Consider the following 25,771-nt stretch of genomic DNA (forward strand, 5'->3'; position numbering starts at 1 on the left):
CAGCCAGGATCAACAGACACGATAATGGTGGCAATCCTTCTTATCATTATTGGCTGTAATAATAGTGAAAAATCAACCTGAAAAACAGAGATGTTTAAATCAGGATATTACTTAATTGAAATTATTTATCAGAGGAAGTTTAGACTAGGCATGAAGCATCCCTTTAAATGCAAGTTACAGTTAGCCTTTACATTACATTAAACATTTACTTGTTGACAACTAGACAGGCATGAAGCAAAACTTCAGCACAAAACGTAAAAAAAGAATTTGAAAAAGCTATTCATCGGAGATCTAAAGCAAATACTGCTGGGGAAAGCAATGGCAGGCATTAAACAAATTCACTTCATGGTGCTTACAGCTTTCTAGTTGCCTTTCTGAAAGAGTGTTTACCTTGCCTCCAGTGTTTGAGATTACTTCATAGTCATGCAGCTACCAGAGTACAGCTGCAGTTTCTCAGCGTTGTCAAAGCAATTGATGGAATGTGAGCATCATGTTTCCCGTTAGTAAAGAAAACAAGGAAATAAGAAGAAGCTTCTGCCACCAGGGGGGAGATAGAAAACTAGCTGCAATGACCACTGTATAATAATTTATGCACTGCTATTTTTAAACATTGGCGGAGCATTTTGGCAAAGTAAAGTAGGAGCTCAACAAGGGCTGAAAGTTTGGCTGTTAAAAGTCTACTCGATCGTAATGGGAGCCTGATTTGCAGAAGCTGTTTTTCTTTGCTACATTTTATGCTCACTCAGAACACAAGTCCACGCTCCTATCATTTGTAAGGTAGGATTTGAAATTAGTTGCTTTTCCCCAAAACAGAAACCAACATCATATTGTCTTGATGCTCAACATTAATATTAAGGCTAGAAACTGATGTGACTTAATTTATGATCCTGAATCGAATGGAAATGTTTATTTGGTTATAAAAGAGTACCATGAAAGATTAGTGCAAAATGTATTAAAAAGAGGCCTACTTACCTCAAACACTTCAATTTGATCTTTTCAACTAGGGTTGCCAACTGTCCCGTATTAGCCGGGGGCATCCCGTATTTGGGCTAAATTGGCTAGTCCCCTATGGGACCGCCCTTGTCCCGGGGGGCGCTGTAGGCCTAGACAGTGTAGTAGGAAAAAAACTGCAGATACTGGTTAAAATCTGTGTCTACCTTCCAGACAGTGTACTAACAGAGCAACCACCTCTACTTCCGGACAGTGTACCAACGGAGCAACCCACCTCTACCTTCTGGACAGTGAACTAACGGAGCAACCCACCTCTACCTTCTGGACAGTGAACTAACGGAGCAACCCGCCTCTACCTTCTGGACAGTGTACCAACGGAGCAACCACCTCTACTTCGGACAATGTGCCAATGGAGCAACCCGCCTCCTGGCCCGGGCGGCCGCCATTGGTGGAGCGGGAACACGTGGCCGCTGGTTGGGTTAGGTCACGTGTGGCGCGGGGCGGTGACGTCATCTTGTCCCGTATTTGGGAGTGAGATAGTTGACACCCCTAGCACGGACATGGAGCCCGGATGCTGTAGGCCCGGCACTGTAGGCCCCGGGGGCTGCTGTAGGACTGGACCGTGTAGGCCCGGGCGCTGCCTAACGGAGGTTGCGTAGCAACCCACCTCCCGGTCCGGGCGGCAGCCATTGGTGGAGCAGGAGCACGTGGCCGCTGGCTGGGTGAGGTCACGTTGGGCGTGAGGCGGTAACGTCACCTTTTGTTGGAAGTGAGGAAGTTGGCAACCCTACTTTCAATGCAGAGTAGTTATAGAACAATACAGCAAAGGAACAGGTCCTTCACCCCACGATGTCTGTGCCAATTATGATACCAAGTTAGATGCATCTCTTCTGCCTGCGCGTGATTCATATCTGTCCATTCTTCCCATACCCATGAGCCTATCTAAAAGCCACTTAAATGCCATTATTGTATCTACTTCTCCCACCACCAGAGCATTTGAGGCACCACCACTCCCTAAAAAATATTTCAAACAAATACATTGAAGTGCTTCTAACAAAATACTTCTAAAAAATATATATATTTTTAGTTTATTTTAGTTTAGAGATGCAGCATGGAAACAGGCCCTTAGGCCCACCGAGCCTGCAGCGACCAGCGATCACCCATGCACAAGTTCTATCTGACACATGCAGGACAATTTACAGAAGCCAATTAACCTACAAAACTGCACGTCTTTGGATGTGGAGGAAACCGGAGCACCCGCAGAGAACTCACGCAGTCATATGGAATATGGAGAACGTACAAACTGTACTAAGAGTACTCACAGTCAGGATCGAACCCTGGTCCCTGGCGCTGTACGGCAGTAACTCTACCACTGTGCCACCCATTTTGAAGAGAGTCAAATTGATAACTTGAAAGGAGGTTCTACTTAAGGAGGTGGCTATAGAAATTGGGGACGCAATGGTGATCATTTTCCAATGTTGTATAGATTCAGGATCAGCTCCTGTGGATTGGAGGGTAGCTAATGTTATCCCACTTTTTTAGAAAGGAGGGAGAGAGAAAACGGGAAATTATAGACCTGTTAGTCTGACATCAGTGGTGGGAAAATGCTGGAGTCAATTATAAAAGACGAAATTGCAGAGCATTTGGATAGAAGTAACAGGATCGTTCCAAGTCAGCATGGATTTACGAAGGGGAAATCATGCTTGACTAATCTTCTGGAATTTTTTGAGGATGTAACTAGGAAAATTGACAGGGGAGAGCCGGTGGATGTGGTGTACCTTGACTTTCAGAAATCCTTCAACAAGGTCCCACATAGGAGATTAGTGGGCAAAATTAGAGCACATGGTATTGGGGGTAGGGTACTCACATGGATAGAAAGTTGGTTGGCAGACAGAAAGCAAAGAGTGGGGATAAATGGGTCCCTTTCAGAATGGCAGGCAGTGACTAGTGGGGTACCGCAAGGCTCGGTGCTGGGACCGCAGCTATTTACAATATACATTAATGACTTGGATGAAGGGATTAAAAGTACCATTAGCAAATTTGCAGATGATACAAAGCTGGGTGGCAGTGTGAACTGTGAGGAAGATGCTATGAGGTTGCAGGGTGACTTGGACAGGTTGTGTGAGTGGGCGGATGCATGGCAGATGCAGTCTAATGTGGATAAGTGTGCAGTTATCCACTTTGGTGGTAAGAATAGGAAGGCAGATTATTATCTGAATGACGTCAAGTTAGGAAAAGGGGACGTACAACGTGATCTGGGTGTCCTAGTGCATCAGTCACTGAAAGGAAGCATGCAGGTGCAGCAGGCAGTGAAGAAAGCCAATGGAATGTTGGCCTTCATAACAAGAGGAGTTGAGTATAGGAGCAAAGAGGTCCTTCTGCAGTTGTACAGGGCCCTAGTGAGACTGCACCTGGAGTACTGTGTGCAGTTTTGGTCTCCAAATTTGAGGAAGGATATTCTTGCTATTGAGGGCGTGCAGCGTAGGTTTACTAGGTAAATTCCCGGAATGGCGGGACTGTCATATGTTGAAAGACTGGAGCGACTAGGCTTGTATACACTGGAATTTAGACAGATGAGAGGGGATCTTATCGAAACATATAAGATTATTAAGGGGTTGGACACGTTAGAGGCAGGAAACATGTTCCCAATGTTGGGGGAGTCCAGAACCAGGTGCCACAGTTAAAGAATAAGGGGTAGGCCATTTAGAACGGAGATGAGGAAAAGAAAATTCACTCAGAGAGTTGTAAATCTGTGGAATTCTCTGCCTCAGAAGGCAGTGGAGGCCAATTCTCTGAATGCATTCAAGAGAGAGCAAGATAGAGCGGATAGCGGAGTCAGGGGGTATGGGGAGAAGGCAGGAACGGGGTACTGATCAGCCATGATCACATTGAATGGTGGTGCTGGGTCGAAGGGCCGAATGGCCTACTCCTGCACCTTTTGTCTATTGTCTATTGGCATTTCTGGTATATACAAAGAGTCATATCATTTTTCACCTTTCAAGTCTAATTGAGGAAAAGCTGTGAAAAGAAAATATATTAATTTAAGATGTAAGAAATTCTCTTGAGTAATTCACTCCTAATCATTTCCAACTGGTTTTTTTTCTCAGTTTGCGTAACATGACCGCCGAACTTCTTGTTAAAACAGAAGCCTTAACATTCTCCACGAGTCTACTTTTATTTATAGCAGCAATGTCTTGATGTATGCATTGAGGCTAACACTGAGATCATATTTTTAAGTTGGGTCGAAGGGCCTGCTTCAATACTGTATCTCTGAATTAAAGCAAACCTCTAAACTAAAACGAATAAAAGTGTTCACCAACACTGTTCAATGATTCTGTTGTACTGTTCTTCCCATGATATACATATTCTAACTTCATCTTGACCAGACTTGGAAACATGAAGTAATTGTATTTTGCCACAAGGCAATGTTATATCATCTATACAATCAAGAAGTTCCAGAACAAATGAGATCAATGGAAAAATCTTGTAGTTGTCAGGTTGATACCTGTCATGGAGAACAAGAGAAGTAGACATCAGAGACTAATCAACGGCAAAACAGGACATTTACTAGGATTCTTTAGGGGAGCATCATGATGCCAACCAGTTCCAGCTGCTTGGTCATTGAGTTTCCCATTATAAAAGCTGGAATGGGCTGCTCCCTTGGAACGCACGGTATACAGATCCACTCAGAATAATTCCGATAAGGATGCAGCTAATGCCTACCTACAGGGGCAACTGAATCAAATCCAGATTTGTTTAAGATTGAGCAAGTAAGATTTGCCATATGAGAGGAAATACCCAGCCGGGATGGGCAGTAGCATTATGACCTTTTACTCAAAACACTACCCTCACATCATCTGGGATGTACCTTCAATGGTGTAATCCCAGAATCCCTGTCTTTTGAACTTAATGTCAAAGGAAAATTACCTGGTTAGAATATAGAATGATATGACTTGTTCGCAGAATGGCAACAAATGAATGCATTATTTTTTATAATCGCAAATGTTGTAAATAAAGTACATTTTTGAAAAATAAAATAAGTTCTCTGAAGCAGCTGGAGTGGGGCTAAGGCCACTATCCAATTCCCATGGGAATGTTCATTTGTCAAGAAGATCTGGAAAAGAAATGCAATAATCTTTGTCGAGGTTCAGCCACACCAGCTGCATCTCTCAGTGTCTCTGCACTGCATGCTGCTTCCCAGGGCACTCACTGAGATAAACATCAACTGATCCTGGAAGACTATCAAATCCTTTCTTCTTCCAGTATGAGGAGCTGTCAGTTCAAATTTTGCAGCCTGCACATTCTAGGGTCTGATCCTTGGTGTGATTTCCAGGATATGACTGAACCTTATGCACCCAGAGTCTTTTAAGTCATCAGTACATGCTACAGAAAACTAATGCACCATCATCCAAATTAGCAGTCAGACAATAAGAAGCATGAGACTAAAAATCATCTCTCCGAAAACTGGAGTGGAGTTTACAATAATGGTGCCCTTGATTAGACCTTTGGTAGGAGTTAAGACTTCTGTTAAGACTCTAGAAACCGGTTCCCTCCTAGATGATCTATGTATAAAGGGAGCATAGATTGGAGTGTGGAGAGCATGAGAAGGGATTCCAGAGTAGCGCTGCACACATAATGCTCTGCAGGAAGATAAAGCCCTCCACACAGTGACTGGAGGTCTAGGTTAGCATGCAACAAAAGCTTTTCACTGTACCTCAGTACACGAGACAATAAACCAAACTAAACTCACACTCAAAGTCTTTGGGAGAGGCTCATTATATTCATTCTCACCAGCACAATCGAAAACTAAGTGAAACACAAAAGGTGATTCTGATGTCCAGCTTAATTAATAAAGGCCACTGAGTTTCCGTGAAGACCATATGGATCTTTCACAACTGAAAGGACATTTTTTTTGTATTTATCAATGCAGAGGATCTAGATTTGCACAAAATACAAGGCATTGATAATTTAGGAAAGAAAATGATCTGTTCACCCTTCATATTGAGATTGTATGGAGAGACAATAAGGCAGCACAGGCACAGTTGGTGAAAGAGATGGTCGAGGCTAACAAAGAATACCTGAAAGAGAAACAAAGAGAAATAAATCTGAAGAGCAAGCTTGTGTGGGGATGACAGCCATGCTTCAAAGTGGGGAAAAGATCAAGCAAGATCAAAGTATATAAATATGGGTTAAGGCGAACAAGAAATTGTAATAGCTGGAATATGGGTTTTCTGCTTCAAGATATTATTAAGCAAGAAAAAAGGCACATGGAAATGCTAGTGGTGAGGAGATCAATAAACTGGTAAATGTAAACCATTCATGAAAGTGCCACAAATGCAGTGGAGATAAAAACCACCAGGCTCAAAAGATCACCACTACCCACGCGGGATAAGCATTTAAAATAATTAGCCAGGATTCACAGTTGAACCCAAAATAAAGCTTGAGCCTACCTGGAGAACCTCTGACATTATCTCCCCTGCTTTTTTACTTACCAGCTGCAGTGCCCGCTCTTGTTTATAATCTCCTATATCTTTCGTACTGCAAGCAATTAATTATAATCAGAGAGTTGTGAATCTGTGGAATTCTCTACCTCAGAAGGCAGTGGAGGCCAATTCTCTGAATGCACTCAAGAGAGAGCTAGATAGAGCTCTTATGGATAGCGGAGTCAGGGGGTATGGGGAGAAGGCAGGAACGGGGTACTGATTGAGAATGATCAGCCATGATCACATTGAATGGCGGTGCTGGCTCGAAGGGCCAAATGGCCTCCTCCTGCACCTATTGTGTATTGTCTATTGTCTATAAAGTAAATCAATGAGTAACTTGGTTAAAAAACACAGTAGAAAGATCAGTATACAAATACTTTTTTTCAAAGATATCACCAGACCTCGTGACAGAGATGATCCATTTGTCTTCTAGAATCCCTCTTTCTACTTTAAATAAATTTCTGCTGAGCGCTATGAATGAGAACTTAAAATAGCTGTCACAGCTCATTTCTGACCTATCCCTTAACTCATACCTAGTCAACTCCAAACAACTCTACCTTCATACTTTTGCAATTTCCCTTCTCTGATCACATGTACCCTCTGTTAATTTGTGCAATTAATTTGTCAGTAGTGCCCATATGAACCACAACTGAATCCTTCCCCTCCCACTTCTCAATAGAGATGTCCTTAACTCCGGCACCTGGCAGGCAACACAGCTATCAGAACTCTCTGCCTTTGCTGCACATTGAAATATTTATACCAACCCAGGACTGCATAAAAACATTACCATCAATAAATAGAAAGACACAAAATGCTGGAGTAACTCAGCAGGTCAGGCAGCGTCAGAGATAGGTTGCTCCAGCATTTTTGTGTCTTGTTTTAGTATAAGCCACTGCAGCTCCTTGTTATACCATCAATAGATAATTGGTATGCCCTTTAATCATCATACACACCCAGTGGTGCATCAAAACATCAAAATCTTAGATAATCTACTGACTTGATTAACGACTGTCTCATTAAATGAAGAACAAATTCCAGGGGCTAAATCATCTACTCCTGTTTCAATGTTTCTTTGCAAATTTACCCCTTCTATTTAATCTTTTTTCCTGCTAAGCACGGACTGCTTGCTCCTGCACTTCAACACGGTTCAAATATCATAAGAGTCAAAGAGAGGGAATCAAGTTCGGTGACCAAGGTCAACAACTCATGCTTAAAGCTGCTTGCATTATCCCAAAACTAAGCGACACGATTTATGGGAAGTATGGTAGCACACACAAACATAGTTTCCAGATGAGCTCTCACAAGTGGCTGGGGCTGTTTAGTGTTAGTAACAAGGGACTGCTTAGGATTTAATTAATCGTATACTGAGGGTGTATCGTGTCTCACAAATAATTAAACCACAACAGTCCCAGCAGAGCAATTGAGAGTGTAACCTAAAACATACACAAAAGGCTGCTTTTAATCTTTACTACTGCTGAAAAGAATTACAGTATATAATGAGATAGCTTCACATGAAACTCACATTTTATGGTTTACAAAATGGGACTTGCTGCTTTCTGTTAATGTCCCAGCTTTTACCACGTGGGCCAAATGCTACAGGCCCAGTCTGGCCCAGACACTATTGAAGGTTAATTCTAATTGTAACTTCAAATAGCAATGCTGTTGATTTTGTTCTTACTGTGATTACTTATGAGACTCCTCACTACTGATTTAGTGTAGCCATTTGCTTTGTCCAGGTCCAGGGCAGCTGAATTGTGTCTCTCAAAACCACATTTCCAGGACAGATCAAAATCCTTAACAGGGTTAAAAAACGATACATTAATTGTTGTAAGGAGACACTAATCCATTATGGATTTTATTTGGTAAGAGATCATTCAAATTCATGCAAAGTTCATCACAATAAAAAGAGTTGTCCAGTGTTTTCCTTTCATCCATTAGTGTCCTTGATAGATGTGCTATCCATCCAACATCTGAGGTTGAGGTGTATCAATGTATTAATATATTATTCTGAGTTAAATGCCATGACAAAAATATTTCTTCTTTTGTAGCCCTTCTGCACTATACACTATCTTGAAGCCTCCTGTCCTGCCCTTCAGTAGCTATGCTAACAGCATAAGAAATTGGAATGAGCAGAATTAGATATGCTTTTTTCCACTATTCAATAATGACGATCTGATCTTGGTGTAAATGCCACTTTCATTCCCAATCCTTGTAATTCTTGACTTCTATATAGTTGAAATATCTATTCACCTCAACTTTGAATATATTCAATGACCCAAGTCTCCCCAGTGCTCCCTGGTGGGGAAGATCAAAATGTGGGGAAGATCAAGAGCGGGTCGTTTAAAAGCCGGTCGGAGCGAGCCTGCAACACATAGCTTCAAGGTCGGCAGTGGAGCGGCAGGTGAAGGAGCGTGTGTGGAGTGTTGGCTGCAGAAGTTAAAGCCTTGAACAGCAAATAAAAGTAGGGCTTGCTCTAGGGGCAGCAGCCTTGCTGAGGTGAAGTGCCTTGGTGAGTAAAGTGTGAGTCTTTGGCTCGAGAGTCTTCGGCAAGGAGGCTAAGGCAAGAAGGCTGCGCTTGATCGAAATTTCTGATTTGTGATTTTTGCCCACTGAAGAAATGTCAGGCAAGTTGGTACAGTGTGTTTCCTGCAGGTTGTGGGAAGTCAGGGAACACCTCTGGTGCTTCTGGAAACTACACCTGCAGATATTGTGTCCAGGTGCAGCTCCTGAATAAATGTGTTGGGGAACTGGAGAAGCAGTTGGGTGACCTCAGGGCCATCTGGGAAAATGAGAATTTCCTGGACAGGACCTTCAGTGAGGTTGTCACGCCAAGGATACAGGAATAGCGAAGGTGTGTGACTGTCAGAAAGGGGAGTAGACAGAGTGCAGGAGACCCCAGTGGCTGTTGCTAATGAAAACAGGTGCACCCTCTTGGGAGCTGTCGGGGCAGATGACACTTCCAGTCCAAGCGGCGGACAGGTCGGTAGTTCCAATCCATGTGATGAGACTCGATCGGCGAGACAGACATCGGGCAGAGCCATAGTGGTGGGTGACTCCATTGTCCGAGGTGCGGGCAGGAGATTCTGTGGCAGCAGGCGAGACTTGAGGATGGTCTGTTGCCTCCCTGCTGCCAGGGTTCAAGATGTCTCGGACCAACTTCAGAACATCCTCGAGATGAAAGGTGAGCAGCCGGATGTAGATGTGCATGTGGGCACAGACGACGTCAGGAAGAAGAGGAAGGAGGTTCTGCAATATGAGTTTAGAGAGTTAAGAAGAGGACTGAAAAGCAGGACTTCTAGGTTGGTTATCGCTGGATTGCTCCTGTACCTCATGCTGGTGAGGGCAGGAACAGGGAGATAGGGGATATGAATGTGTGGCTGGGGGGCTGGTGCAGGGAGCAGAGATTTAAATTTATAGACCACTGGGATCTCGTCTGGGGTAGGGGTGACCTGAACAAAAGGGACAGGTTACACCTTAACTGGAGGGGGACCGACATTCTGGCAGAAATGTTTGTTAGTGCTACACGCGTGGGTTCAAACTAAATAGCGGGGGGGGGGGGGGGGGGGGGGGGGGGGGAGGAAGGGTTGACAAATTGAGAGTATTAAGATGGAGTTAAAGGGGAAAAGGGGAATTGAGTACAGGAAAAGTTACAAATGACTCCCGAATTAATGGGAAGGAAAGTTCGAGAAGGGATAAGAGAGTAAGGTCAGGGGCAGTAGTGACCGGTGTGAGAGGGAAGGTGAATACCGAAGTTAAAGCGTTGTATATGAATGCCCAAAGTATAAGAAATAAAGTGGATGAGCATGAGGCTCAGTTAGAGATTGGCAATTTGATGTTGTGGGAATTACAGAGATATGGCTACAAGAGGACCAGGGCTGGGAACTAAATATTCAGGGGTATACGTCCTATCAAAAAGACAGACAGATGCGCAGAGGGGGTGGGCTAGCTCTGTTGGTAAGGAATGAAATTCAGTCCCTTGTGAGGGATGACATAGAATCAGGAGATGTAGAGTCAGTATGGATAGAACTGAGGAATTGTATGGGTAAAAAGACCCTTATGGGAGTTATCTACAGGCCCCCAACAGTAGGCTGGAGATTGGGTGCAAGTTGAATTAAGAGTTAAAATTGGCATGTAGCAAAGGTAATGCTATGGTGGTTATGGGAGATTTCAACATGCAGGTGGACTGGGAAAATCAGGTTGGTACCGGACCCCAAGAAAGGGAGTTTGTGGAGTGCCTCCGAGATGGATTCTTAGAGCAGCTTGTACTGGAGCCTACCAGGGAGAAGGCAATTCTGGATTTAGTGTTGTGTAATGAACCGGATGTGATCAGAGAACTCAAGGTAAAGGAGCCATTGGGAGGTAGTGACCATATTATGATGTTTTAATCTACAATTTGAGAGGGAGAAGGGAAAATCAGAAGTGTCAGTATCACAGTTGAGCAAAGGGGACTATGGAGGCATGAGGGAGAAGCTGGCCACAGTTGACTGTAAAGAGACCCTAGCAGGGATGACAGTGGAACAACAATGGCAGGTATTTCTGGGAATAATACAGAAGGTGCAGGATTAGTTAATCCCAAAGAGGAAGAAAGATTCTAAGGGGAGTAAGAGGCGACTGTAGCTGACAAGGGAAGTCAAGGACGGTACAAAAATAAGAGAAGTACAATATAGCAAAGATGAGCAGGAAGCCAGAGGATTGGGGAACTTTTAAAGAGCATCAGAAGATAACTAAAAAGGCAATACGGGGAGAAAAGATGAGGTACGAAGGTAAGCTAGCCAAGAATATAAAGGAGGATAGTAAAAGCTTCTTTAGGTATGTGAAGAGGAAAAAATCAGTTAAGACAAATGTGGGTCCCTTGAAGACAAAAGCAGGTGAATTTATTATGGGGAACAAGGAAATGGCAGACGAGTTGAACAGGTACTTTGGATTTGTCTTCACTAAGGAAGACACAAATAATCTCCCAGATGTATTAGTGGCCAGAGGTCCTAGGGTGATGGAGGAACTGAAGGAAATTCACATTAGGCAGGAAATGGTGTTGGGTAAACTGATGGGACGGAAGGCCCACTGCGGACCTTTCACCATCCGGCACGGCCTGGAATAGGCCGCGGGACTTTCTCCGCCCAGTGGGAGCTTCAATGTCGGGAGCCCCGACCGCCCCGACGTGGCAACTTCAACAGCCTGACCACGGGAGAAGACGGCAGGCGAAGAGAAAAGACATTCTGGCCTTCCATCACAGTGAGGAGGTGACTGGAGGAGACTCACTGTGATGGATGTTTCTTTTGTTTGGTATTAGTTTGTGATTGTGTGTGTGTTGCATTTTTATTGATTATTCTTATTGGTCTTATTGTTGAACTGCGGGTAATGTTTCATTTCACTGCACATTTATGTGTATGTGACAAATAAACGACTATTGACTATTGATCCCCAGGGCCTGATGGTCGGCATCACAGGGTACTTAAGGAGGTGGCTCTAGACATCGTGGACGCATTGGTGATCATTTTCCAATGTTCTATAGATTTTGGATCAGTTCCTGTGGATTGGAGGGTAGCTAATGTTATCCCACTTTTTACGAAAGGAGGGAGAGAGAAATTAGGGAAATATAGACCAGTTAGCCTGACATCAGTGATGGGGAAGATGCTGGAGTCAATTATAAAAGATGAAATAGCAGCACATTTGGATAGCAGTAACAGGATCGGTCCAAATCAGCATGGATTGACGAAGGGGAAATCATGCTTGATTAATCTTCTGGAATTTTTTGAGGATGTATCTAGGAAAATGGACATTTTGATTACTCAGTTAACCTATCAACATCCCTTTGCAAACTCTGCACATTCCTCACAAAATGGATTTCCAGACATATTTATCTGGTTGGCAAATTAGGGTACTGTACTCCTGGTCTTTTCACTGTAAGCATTTATATGGATTGTAAACAGTTGAAGTCCTACTACTGATCCACATGGCACCCACTATTACAGTTAACCAACCTGAAGATTATCCACTTATCTGGCCTCTATGTGGTCTGTTAGTTAAGTAAACCTCTTTCCATTCAATGATGCGGCACTTCACCAAATCCCTTTTGGTAATCCAACTATACTGCCACTACTGCTTACCTTTTATTCACCTTGCTTGTCACTTCATCAAAGAATGTTAATATTTTTGAGAAGCATTATTTTATTTTCCAAAACTATGTGGACTCAGTTGAATTGCATTATGTATTTATACATTTCCTGCTTATATTTCCCTAGTAATGGACTGAAAAAACCCAGTTGTTAGTCTAACTGGCCCACAGTTACTTGTCTTCTGTCCCTCAGAACAGGAGGGCATTTGCTTTATAATTTTCCACTCTGTTGGACCATTCCAGAGTTTGAGAAAATAAGGAAATTCACAACTAATGCACACACTATTGCTGCAGCCATTATTTTAACATCCTGCAATGCAGATAAGAAGGCAAATTGGACTCTTCAGCCTTAACTTACATAGTCTTTTTTATTGAGTAATAATTATTTTAAATTCCCCCTTCAATTCTCTCAAGAAACAATATTCACTTCAGTTATTCTCTTCCTTTTTATGTATTTATATTTCATTGCCTAGTTTTACTTTTCTTGCTTTTTTTGTCCCCTCGTCATTTTGGAAGCACTTGACCCTCAATGGACTGTGCTTTCTTATACTTCTTTTGACCAGGCAATACATCATTCCTCAGCCGGGTGGAGAGACAATGTGCACCCAGCCCATTGCCAATGTTGAACCAGTGACACTCATTTAGAAGTGCACTAAGATAATCCTAGTGTGCAATATTCCTTGTCACCTCGTACAAAGTGATTAACTTCTGCCCTTCAATTGCCCCTCAAGGCTCAATCAAAAATGCAGTAATGTTGCTTCTTTCATACTGATAAAAATATTTATCAATTGCACAAAGAGGCTTGGATCAAGGACCAAATCAAAGTCATTTTATTCCATTCTGAGTACACTCAGGATACAGTTTAATTTCACCCCAAAATAAGTGCTTTGGTGTGGGCTGAATAATAACTGTCTAGTGCACCCATTATATTTTTTAGCAACGCTATGACTAAACGGCCTATCAAAGTAGAAATTAACAAATATCGGAGGTATATACACTGGTCTTCAATTTCTATTTTGCACCAGTCCTTCAACTTCAAGAAAGTCAGAAATATTTCTTCTTTCCCAGACATTACCTGACACAGAGGAAACAAAAATTACTCAGGAATTTATCAATGTTTCCCTGGGAACAGTAGGAATCAGTATAAAAATGCAGCCAGCAACTATTTCACACAAAGGCTCCAGGCTGCAGGTGGCTGCTCAGAGACTGTCTGGCAGACATGTACAATTCTAAATTTATTTATTGTTTTTTTTTCTGCAGTATTTGAGTACATCATGTTATTTTTGGAAATATAACACTTTCCAAGTCAAGCAGCATTATGGTCTCCCAGGTCACATACAGCGATAAGTTATATTCATTGAACTATCCATTTGCAAAAGAATATCTTGGTGGAGTTTAGAGAGGGGAGGGGAGGAGTGGCGGGATGGGTGCAGGAGAGGGGCAGACAAGAGGGACAGACATTCAATAGAAAATAAAATAAATTGGTGAGAGTTCAGTCAAAGTGCTAAATGTTTGGAGAGTTTGGGAAATAGAGGGAGAGATGCAACATGGAGTAATTTTTCAAAAGATCCCGAGAGGTTATGATGTTGAGCAGATTAATTCTCTGATCAAAGTTCGGAAAATTAGAAGGTGTTGGGTGTTGGTTTTAGCTGGAGAAGATTGTTTTGAAAAGATGAGATGATAAGGTGTAATTATTATGACCTTAACAGTTAAATTGCATTGTAAATGGATAAAAAATACATTATTCGTTGATATTATTCAATATAAAATAATGGCGATAGAATAAGGAGCATTTTAGCATTAAATGGTATAAAAAACCTAGGACATATAGCAAAATACCATACAATAGATGATGAATGTTTGGAATGGTCTTCTGAATTGTGTATTCGTGGCCAAAATATTCGAATCAATCAAAAGGTGGAATGCTGGCTGAAATACTTTAGATTTCATGGAAAGGAGAATTATTACCTACTGACCTACCTCCTGCAAGCCCCATTCATGTTTGCAATCTTCATATTCACTTGCTGCGAGGAGCCTTTTGAGCCGAGCCATTGTCATTGCTAACATTCTGCAGAAAGGAATAAAGTTGCAGAATCCTGTGTCTTATTGAAGGTGAAAATCAGTAAAGAGAACTTTGTTGGGAAAACTTGCATATAGTGAAGTCAACAGGCAGTGATGACGAATGTATTTTAAATACATTTTAAAGGTACATTTTAATGATATTTAAATAAAAACAGTGGAAGTTTCACAGCTGATAGAGGACAACGTGAAACTTCCTCTCAGGTAATATAAAGTGAAGTACTAAATTACTTCAACAAACATTGGAATCTGAATGAATTTGATTGCACTGATGTTTCTTGGATAAGCTATTCAAAAATTATTTGCCAGCCATTGTTCATGAAACCATGTATCTTTAAAATGTGTTTAAACTACATTCCTCATCACTGCCTGTCACTGTAGCAACTTTGTAATATAATATTTATTGTCATTGCCTGACACTATGGTTACAGTGGTGAAATCTAATCATTTGTAATCTGAGGTAGTTCAATAATTTAGCTTAACATCTGTAGTTGGAAAGTTACTAGAGAGTATTCTGAGGGATAGGTTATATAGTCATTTGGATGGGCAATGGCTGATTAGGGATCGTCAGCATGGTATTGTACGTGTTAGGTCGTGTCTCACAAATCTGATTGTGTTTTTTGAAGAGGTGACTAAAAAGGTCGATGAGGGCAGAGCTGTAGATGTTGTGTACATGGATTTCAGTAAGGCATTCGACATAGTTCTGCATGGTAGGCTGCTCTGGACGGTTAGATCGCAAGGAATCCAATGAGAGATAGCTGAATGGATAGCAAATTGGCTCCATGGAAGGAAGCAGAGGGTGATGGTGGAAGGTTGCTTCTCGGACTGGAGGCCTGTGACTAGTGGTATGCCTCAGGGTTCAGTGCTGGGCCGATTACTGTTTGTCATCTATGATTTGGATGAGAACATTCACGGCAAGATTAGCAAGTTTGCTGATGATACAAAAGTGAGTGGTTTTGCAAATCGTGAAGATGGTTGTGAAAGACTGCAGCATCTGGAATGATTGGCCAGGTGGGCGGAAGAATGGTTGATGGAATTTAATACAGAGAAGTGTGAGTAGGGCAGGACCTACACAGTGAATGGTAGGGTTGCAGAGTAGAGGGATCTAGGAGTACAGGCGCATAGTTCCTTGAAGGTCGAGTCACAAGTAGATAAGGTGGTCAAAACATTTTTTGGCACTTTGGCCTTCATCAGTCAGCATCTTGAATATAGAGTTGGGAGGTCATGGTGCAGTTGTATAAGGTTGGTGAGACTGTATTTAGAATATTGTGTTCAGTTCTGGGCACCATGTTATAGGATAGATATTGTCAAGCTTGAAAGGGTTCAGAAAAGATTTACGAGGATGTTGCCCGGGCTAGAGGGTGTACTATAGGGAGAGGTTGAGTAGGCTGGGTCTCTATTCCATGGAGCGCAGGAGGATGAAGGGAGGACCTTGTACATGTAGAGGTGTACAAAATCATGAGAGGAATAGATCGGGTAGATGCACAGTGTCTTTTGCCCAGAGTAGGGGAATCAAGGACCAGAGGACATAGGTTCAAAGTGAAGGGGAAAATATTTAATAGGAATCCGAGGGGTAACTTTTTCACACAAAGGGTGGTGGGTGTATGGAACAAGCTGCCAGAGGAGGTAGTTGATGCTGGGACTATCCCATCATTTAAGAGACAGGTACATGGACAGCACAGGTTTTGAGGGATATGGACCAAGCACAGGCAAGTGGGACTAGTTTAGCTGGGACATTTGTTGGCCGGTGTGGGCAAGTTGGGCCGAAGGGCCTGTTTCCACACTGTATGAATCTATGACTATGACTCTATGACTCTATATGGTCTTTTTTATACATTTTACACCTTGTAAACTAGACTTATTGCGATGGGGAGGAGGATGGAGAGGAGGAATGTTAGAACATTAAGTATATTTAGATGGCGAATTGCCCTAAAATTAAAATTTACCTGCCTGGCCACTATTAGTGCTGTGATGTATAAATGTTATTATCTCAAGATGATATCTGGTATTTAGAAAATATGTATTCTCTTCAGCTCTGATTGTTTTAAAGGGAGAGAGTTAGTATAAACATTTCATCTTTGGTAATCAAACGGTAATGTTTTTGTATGAATTCTTTCAATTGTTGATGGTTTCATAGTGAGAGTTAGGTTGTCCAATTACCAGATTATTTTAAAGTTTAGTTTGAAGAAACAGCGTGGAAACAGACCCTTCAGTTCATCGAGTCCACACTGACCAATGATTACCCGTACACTAACTCTAGGTTATCCAAGTTTCACATCCTACACATAAGGGGCAATTTTTCTGAAGCCAATTAACCGACAAACCTGCACGCCTTTGGAATGTGGGAGTAAACGGGAAACCAGAACACGCAAATAAGACCAGCCACTTGATATGGTGTCCTATTTGTATATGCCACATTCCCCTCCTCAGCACAGAGGTCTCAAAGTGCCATTTTTGCTGAGACAAAGAGGCATTAGGATCAATGAAAATACTATGGTTGCTGGAATAATGTGAAATAAAAACAGAAAATGTTGGAAATATTCAACAGATCAGTCTGCATTTGTGAAAAAAGAAACAGATTAGACTTCAGCTTGGAAACGCGTCAAAGCTTCAAAGCATGTCCAATTGTTTCATTCTTAGAGCTAAGTAGAGTTTGCTGTTCCCTTTTGATTTCAACACTTCAGAGCCAAACTGCTTCATGTTTATCATATTGGCGATCAGTATGAGAACCTAGAATCTGATTGGGAGAAGCCTGAGATGAATCTTTTTGATAAACTCAGTCTAATGAAACCCCAAAATAACATAAGACATTGAAAATATAGCCAGATTTGAATTTCCTGCCAAAGTTCAAGACCATATTCAACTGTACTTGGAGGAATACAAATATTGTATTAAATTATTCACAAAATGCTGGAGTAACTCAGCAGGTCAGGCAGCATCTCGGGAGAGAAGGAATGGGTGACGTTTCGGGTCGAGACCCTTCTTCAGACTGAAATTAAATTGTATTAAATAAAATTACTGAAATCTATTGTATTAAATTACATGGTTCAAAATTTCTGTCTCACAAAAAATAGAAGATGGGTTTTACTGTATTTTTAAAGTGTTTTCTTGGTTTGTTGAGGTGATATTTCCTCTTCTGGCACTCAGTGACATTGTTAAGCAATCCCAGGGTGGGTATAGCACAGAGAAAAACAAACTGTACTTCCTGTTTCTCTGCTCCAAATATGTGCCATGATTTCAGCCTTAGAACTGCACCCTCAAATTTATTTCTATCCCCAGGGCCAATTTAGTACTAAATTGTAATTTGTTGTTCATCCAAACCTATTAGAAACTGTGCGGAGTCTGTACAAACATGCATCACCCACAGTACTCCCACTAAATTAGTATGGAGCAGATTCAAACCCTGAATCCCAGAATGAAAGAACAATGGATGTAATTTGTACACTGCCGGCTAGGATTCATCCAGACCCCAAATATGCAGCCCATAATTTTCTTATATCTATGATGGTGTCGAGTACTATTTCATGCTGCCACTTGGTTCTTTGAAAAATGACAAATACTGACTCAAACCAAACATTAACCCATTCACCACCAACCAGTCTTTTCATCCAGGTGACCTTGTAATTCATTCACTCGTAATGGAATTGGAATAAAATAAACCACTTTTGAGGGGTATGTTGTGAAGATGGGAAAAGTTTTCCTGCCTTCCTGAGAATTAACCCTCAGAAAGTGACAGGCTCAGATAGAGTCTGGTATGTTTAACAGGGTGGCACAGTGGTGCAGCTGTTAGAGCTACTGTCTCACTGCGTCAGAGACTCGGGTTCGATCCAGACCTCGATTGCTGTTTGTGTGGAGTTTGCACATTCACCCTGTCTGTGATGTACAGGTTTCCTCCAGGTGTTCTGGTTTCCTCCTACATCCCAAAGGCGTGCAGTTTTGTTGGTTGATTGTCCTCGGTAAAGTGCCCCCTTGTGTGGATGAGAATGTGGATTAACATAGAACAAGTGTGAACAGGTGATCAATGGTCGATATGGACTCGGTGGGCCAAAGGGCCTATTTCAATGCTATATCTCTAAACTAAACTAAACTGATAATTTATTGTATATTCAATTGTTACGTTGAGTTTAACATGCTTATAAAGCTGCAGGAAGTAAGCATTTCATTGTTTTGGTCCAGGTGCATATAACAATTAAACACTTGTGATTGTTGAGTCCCCAGCTATGGCCTCAGTACCTGCATGGAGCACCTAGAAGGAGTATTTGTGGACATTGTTAATCTCTCTCAACATCAATCTGCAAAGACCACTATCATCCTGTTGCCAACAATAAACAAGGTAGCGTGGCTTAATCTTCTTCTTGCGTTTGAGGCAGCAGAAATTATGTAACGCCCTCCAGGCGCTGTAGCCAGTGCAATGTGCTGTTGTCAAGGGCCGTGAGGTCTACCCCTCCACCAGGGGGACGGAGGACAGTGCAGTCGAAAATGACGTGCTGCGCTGTTTGCTGGTCTGCTCCACACATGCAGGCTGCTGATGGACGCAGCCCACAACGATGCATGTTGGCGTTGAACCAGCCGACCCCTGTGCAGAGCCGGTTCAGAGCGACCCACACTTTGCGGGGAATGTCCGAGCCGGGTGGGGCTGTGGTGTTCGATGCGACAGTGAATTGAGGAGGTCGCGATGTTTGTTCCCAGCTGGTTCTCCATGCTCCTAGTATGTTGAAACCGGAGCCACAGAGGGTCGCTGCATAACGGGAGAAAGGGTGACGAGATGACAGGCGTTGAGGTCCCAGTTGCTGTGAATCCTGGGCGAGGTGGTGCAAAGGATGTTTGGCGTCCGATGGGGCCTTGCACACCAGCCTATGAGTGAAGAACTCTCTGCGAAGCTTGGCGGGTGCGATACCTGCGAGCATCGGCAGGAGATTCGTCGGAGTAGGGCAAAGGCAGCCAGTGATGATCTGCATGGTGTCATTGAGGGTGGTGTCTATTTTGCTGGTATGAGCGCTGTGGCACCATGCTGGGGCAGCGTACTCAGCGGCGCTGTACACGAGTGCAAAGGCACTGGTTTGAAGAGTAGATGTCCTGGAGCCCCATGACGATCCGGCCAAGCAACGCAGGAGGTTGTTCCGTGCCGAGACTTTAGCACGGGGAGCTTCAAGGTGTTGGCTTAATGATCACCATCCATGCCTCTGCTGCCACCATCATCAAGTGCTTCAAGAGACTGGTCATGATGCACATCATCTCTAGCCTCTCAGACACCCATCGCAATTCTCCTAGCAATGCAATGGCAGATGCCATTCCCCTGGCACTACACTCATTACTGGAACAAGAACCCCTGTATCAGACTCCAATTTATTGATAAAAACAAGGAACTGCTTGAGCTGGTTTACAAAAAAAAGGGCACATAGTGCTGGAGTAACACAATGGGTCAGGTAGCATCCCTGGAAAACATGGATAGCTATTGTTTTTGGTCCTGACCCGAAACGTCGCCTATCTATGTCCTCCAGGGATGCTGCCTGACCCCCTGGGTTACTCCAGCACTTTGTGTCCTTTTTTCCTATTTATTGAATTTAGCGCCTCCTCCAAAATCATAATTCCAACCAAATTCATTTCCAAACTTCTGGACCTGGGACTCAGTAACCCCTCTGCAACTGGACCTTTATGTTCCTGACCCACAGACCTCAATCAGGGAAGATAGCAACAAAAGATCCCCCACAATAATTCTCAACACTGCCCCTTACTATACTCCCTCTACACTCATGACTGTATGGCCAAATCCTATTCTAACTCCTTTTACAAATTTGCAGCTAACACCACCGTGGTGGGCTGGATCTTGAACAATAACAAGACAGAGTAGAGAAAAGAGATAGAATGTTTAGTATCAGAGTGTCAAGACAACAATATCGGCTAAATAAATGATTTGGTTTTCGACTTCAGGAAGCAGGGTGGAGTACATGCTCCAGTTTGAATTAATAGTGCTGAAGTAGAGATGATTGAGAATTTCAAGCTTCTAATTGTAAATAATACCAACAATTTGACCTGGTCTAAGCGCATCAATGGCACCGCCAGGAAAGCACGCCAACATCTCTATTTTATTGGAAGGCTAAGGAAATTTGCCATGTCATGAAATTCTCACCAATTTCTATAGATGCACCATCTATGAGGATGCTTGGTATGGTAACTGCCCTGCCAAAGACCACAAGAAACAGCAGAGAGTTGTGATGTAGCCCAGTCCTTCATGCATACAAGCCTCCTTCCCATCATCTTTATCTACACCATGCTGCCTTGGGATAGGAGTCAACATTACCAATGACCCTCGTCATTCTCTCTTCTCCTATCCATTCACTTATTCATTCAGGCAGAAGATGCAAAAGCATGTACCACTAGATTCAAAAACAGTTTCTTCCCAGCTGTTATCGGATTCTTGAAATGACATCTCATATGCTAAAGATGTATTCCTCATCCTTCAATCTACCTCGTAGCATTGTCCTTTTTTTATCTGCTTATTCTCTGTGCCTTTGAGCACTATATTCAGCACTCTGCTTATTATCTGTTTTGGAATATCTTTTCTGCTCATGTATCTATGAATGCACACTTACACCGATCAGCCAAAACATTATGACCACTGACAGGTAAAGTGAATAATAATAATAATAATAATAATGCATTACATTTGTATAGCGCTTTTCTAAAAGCTCAAAGACGCTTTACAGGGTTTGCTAAAACATAGAAAAAAAATAAATAAATAAATAAGTAAACGAACAGAAAAGGAAAAATAAGGTGAGGTGACGGTCAGTGGTTGAAGGCAGTGTTGAACAGGTGAGACTTCAGTGATGTTTTGAATGTGGTGAGTGAGGAGGAGTCTCTGATGGTTTGAGGTAGTGAGTTCCAGAGGGTGGGAGCAGCGATGGAGAAAGCCCTGTCCCCCCAGGATCTGAGTTTGGTCCGGATGGGGGGGGACAGGAGGTTAGCAGCAGCAGAGCAGAGGGTCAATAGTCAATAGTCAATAGTCAATAGTCGTTTATTTGTCACATACACATAGATGTGTAGTGAAATGAAACATTACCCGCAGTTGAACAATAAGACCAATAACAATAATCAATAAAAATGCAATAACACATACAATCATAAACTAACACCAAACAAAAAGAAACATCCATCACAGTGAGTCTCCTCCAGTCCCTCCTCACTGTGATGGAAGGCCACAATGACTTTTCTCTTCCCCTGTCGTCTTGTCCCGCAGTCAGGCTGTTGGAGTTGCCACGTCGGGGCGGTCGGGGCTCCCGACATTGAAGCCCCCGCTGGGCGGTGAAAATCCCGCGGCCTATTTCAGGCCACACCGGACGGTGAAAGGTCCGCGGCAGGCCGACCCAAGCCCCGCGATTCGGGACGGGTGAACACGCTGCCTCTGCCGCTGCCGGTGCTCCCGGGTGGGAGTGTGTCTGTGGAAGAGGTCAATCAGGTAGGATGGGGCCAGGTTATGGAGGGCTTTGTAGATCATGAGGAGGATTTTGTACTGGATTCTCTGGGGGATGGGGAGCCAGTGGAGCTTGTAAAGGACAGGGGTGATATGGTCACGGGTCGGGGAGTGGGTGAGTAGACGGGCAGCAGAGTTCTGGATGTATTGGAGTTTATTGATGATTTTTGAGGGTGAACCATTTTGAGGCTGTTACAGTATTCCAGACGGGAGGTGATGAAGGCGTGGATGAGGGTTTCTGCAGCTGTGGAGGAGAGGGATGGACGGAGACGGGCGATGTTTTTGAGGTGGAAGAAGGCTGTCTTGGTGATGTGTTTGATGTGTTTGTCGAAGGAGAGGGTTTGATCAAAGATGATTCCAAGATTCCGGATGTGAGGGGAGGTGGATACTGGGAAACCATCAATGTTGAGGGTGAAGTTGTGGGTGGATTTGGTGAGCGTTTTTGGTCCAATGATGATGATTTCAGATTTGTCGCAGTTTTAGCAAACCCTGTAAAGGTTAGACAACATTGATTATCTTGTTACAATGGCACCTGTCAAGGGGTGGGATATATTAGGCAGCAAGTGAACAGTTAGTTCTTGAAGTTGATGTGTTGGACGCAGGAGAAATGGGCAGGAGTAAAGACCTGAGCGACTTTGATAAGCCCCAAATTGTTATAGCCAGATGATTGGGTCAGAGCATCTCTGAAACGGCAAGGCTTGTGGGGTGCTCCTGGTCAGCAGTGTTGAGTACCTAACGACAGTGGTCTGAGGAGGGACAAACCACAAACCAGCGACAGGGCGTTAGGCGCCCAAGGCTCATTGATGCGCGAGGGCAATGAAGGCTATCCCGTCTGGTCCGAACCGACAGAAGGTCTACTGTGACACAAGTCAGAAAATTTTAATGGTGGTCATGGGAGGAATGTGTCACAATACACAGTGCATTGCACCCTACTGCATGTGGGGCTGCACACGGAGGACCAACAGCATATTAGGCAGGTGGTCATAATGTTTTGGCTCATCAGGTCATAATGTTTTGGCTGATCGGTGTATATGGCATGTTCTGCATTGATTGCACCAGGTACTAATGAGAATTTTATGTAAGCTCAGCGGGTCAACCAATATCTGTGGAAGCAAAAGATCAATGTTTCGGGTCCAAACATTGGATTCCACCAGTGTTTGGCTTATGTTCCAAATTCCAGCATCTGTTATAGACTACATTATGCTTCTATTTCATCTTTTCTCCTGCTGAAACTCTCCCGCAATAATTGTTTTCCCTGTAGTGATACGACTGATTGTATTATGGAGAAGATTGAGACTGCAAACCATATTTCTCTTGGAGATTTTGCATCTGGTATTTTCGAATTTGAACCCGGGGTGATTTCACTTTGCCACTTCCTCCCCCTTTCCCCTTGCATGGACTTGAAACAGTGGGAAATAATTTCAGAAAGTCATGTTGATGGTTCACACAAGAACAAGAAATTAATTTCTATTCTGGTGTCTCCATTCTAAATTTGCTGCTAGTGTTCAAAAAAGGTGCAGAGAGAGTTCATGTTTCATTCACTGGAACCGAGAAAAATTGTAAATCAGGCACGTTTTAAGTTGCAGAGAAGGGGAAGGAGTGGAGAAAACAAGAGGCATTTCAGGAGACCAATGCGACTAAATAGCACAAGTGGTGGCAGTGCCTAATAAAATAGGATGGTTAAGCTTGGTAAAAACAGCCGCTCTGCCTAGTGAAGAAATATGTTGAAGGAATAAATCAGAGAGGGAGCTGGGATAACAAAGCAATGTTGAAAATATGAGGTACAAAACACAGAAGAAGAACAGTTTGCCAGTTCTGATAGAAACTTGAATGGCTGGTTGGCTAAAGTTATTGAATTCATTGTTAAGCACCAAGTGATCTAACGTGCAAACTGGAAGATCAGATGATGTTCCTTGAGCTTACGTGTAGAAAGGAACTGCAGATGCTAGTTTACACCGACGATAGACACAAAATGCTGGAATACTTTTCATGCTGGAAAAGGCAGCATCTCTGGAGAGCAGGAATGCGTGACGTTTCGGGTCGAGACCCTTTTTCAGAATGGCCTTACATTGGGTTTTGTTGAAAGAATGTAGGAGGTTCAAGCAAGAGCAGGATTTGAACACTTCCAGTTTAATGAAGGAAGGAGATAAATAATGAAATGTAATGTGGTAGCTTAAGGAATAGGTTTCAACATTCACCATTAGTGTGGGTCAGAAGATGACCATCAACAAGCTATTTGACAATTATTTAGCATTAGCCTTCGCTTATTTTGTCAAGGAATCAGAAGGTTAAGATTCAATCTGACATCCACTGTTTCAATGCATTATGTAGGCTGCCACTCCAGTGCAATACTCCAGTGCACTCCAGGGCTGCCACTCCAGTGCATTACAGTGCACTGCAATGACAGGACTTTCGCTCAGGGATGCGGCCACGTTGAGGCTTGGTCTATCCTCGCAGATCGATGGAAATGATTCAAAAGTACAAAAAGAAGAAAGTCAGAGTAAATCTCTCCAATTTCCAGTCAATATTTATTGCTCAATCAACAGTGCGAATGTACAGCATCTACCATGTAGGGTTGTGTTGTGCACACATTTCCTATGTTGTAGCAGCAAATACATTCAAAATATGATATTTACCAGGCTAATGCCCGGGATGAGGGAGTTGTCCAATCAAGAGGCAATTTGGGTTTTATAGTGTTATTTTGGTAATCAGGATGTTATTAAGCTGGAAAGGATGCAGAATGGATATATAAGAATATTGCCAGGATTTGAGTGCCTGAGCTAACTGGAGAGGTTGGGCTGGTTAGGACTTTATTCGTTGCAATGTGGAAGGCTGAAGGGTGAACTTATAGAGGTGTATAAAATCATGAGGGGAGTAGATAGGGCGATTGCATATTGCATATTGCCTTTTTCTTAGGGTAGGAGAATCAAGACTGAAGGGCATTGGCTTAAGGTGCGAGGGGAAAGATTCAACAGGAATCTGATGGATAGCTTTTTCACACAGGGCGGTATATGAAACAAGCTACCAGTGTAAATAGTTCAGGCAGGTACTTTAACAACATTTAAAAGACATTTGGACAGGTTCGTGTATAGGAAAAGTTCGAGGTATATGGGCCAAACACATGTCAAAGGGACTAGGTTAGATGGGGCATCTTGGTCAGAATGGATGAGTTGGGTCAAAGGGACTGTTTCATGCTGTATATAACTCTATGACTCTATGGGTCTAAGAACAGCTAAAGAAATTATATCTATATTCTTGTCAGTTCACAAGAGTGAGAGGCGATTTTATTGAAACCTACAAACTTTTGAAGGGACATGACAAGATATATGGTTAAATGTTTTCACCACATATGATTAGGGATTGGTTATTTAAAACTGAGGTACATAAGGTACAAAGTAGACCTGGTGATAGAAGACAGAGGGTAGTGATGGAGGGGCATGTGGCATGATTGCCTTCATTGGGTATTGAGTATAATAAATGGCAAGTCATGTTGCAGCTACATAAAACTTTGGTTAGGACGCAACATTTAAAATATACTAGACCAAGTGGACCCGTTGGGCCCAAACCTCTCCTGCATTGGTGCAGCACCCTCTCCTCTCCCCTCCCCCGTCTCTTCCTCCCCCTCCTCCTCCCTCCTCCTCCTCCTCCCTCCCCCCTCCCCCTCCCTCCCCT

Source organism: Rhinoraja longicauda, chromosome 2, assembly GCF_053455715.1.
Source record: "Rhinoraja longicauda isolate Sanriku21f chromosome 2, sRhiLon1.1, whole genome shotgun sequence".
NCBI lineage: Eukaryota > Metazoa > Chordata > Chondrichthyes > Rajiformes > Arhynchobatidae > Rhinoraja > Rhinoraja longicauda.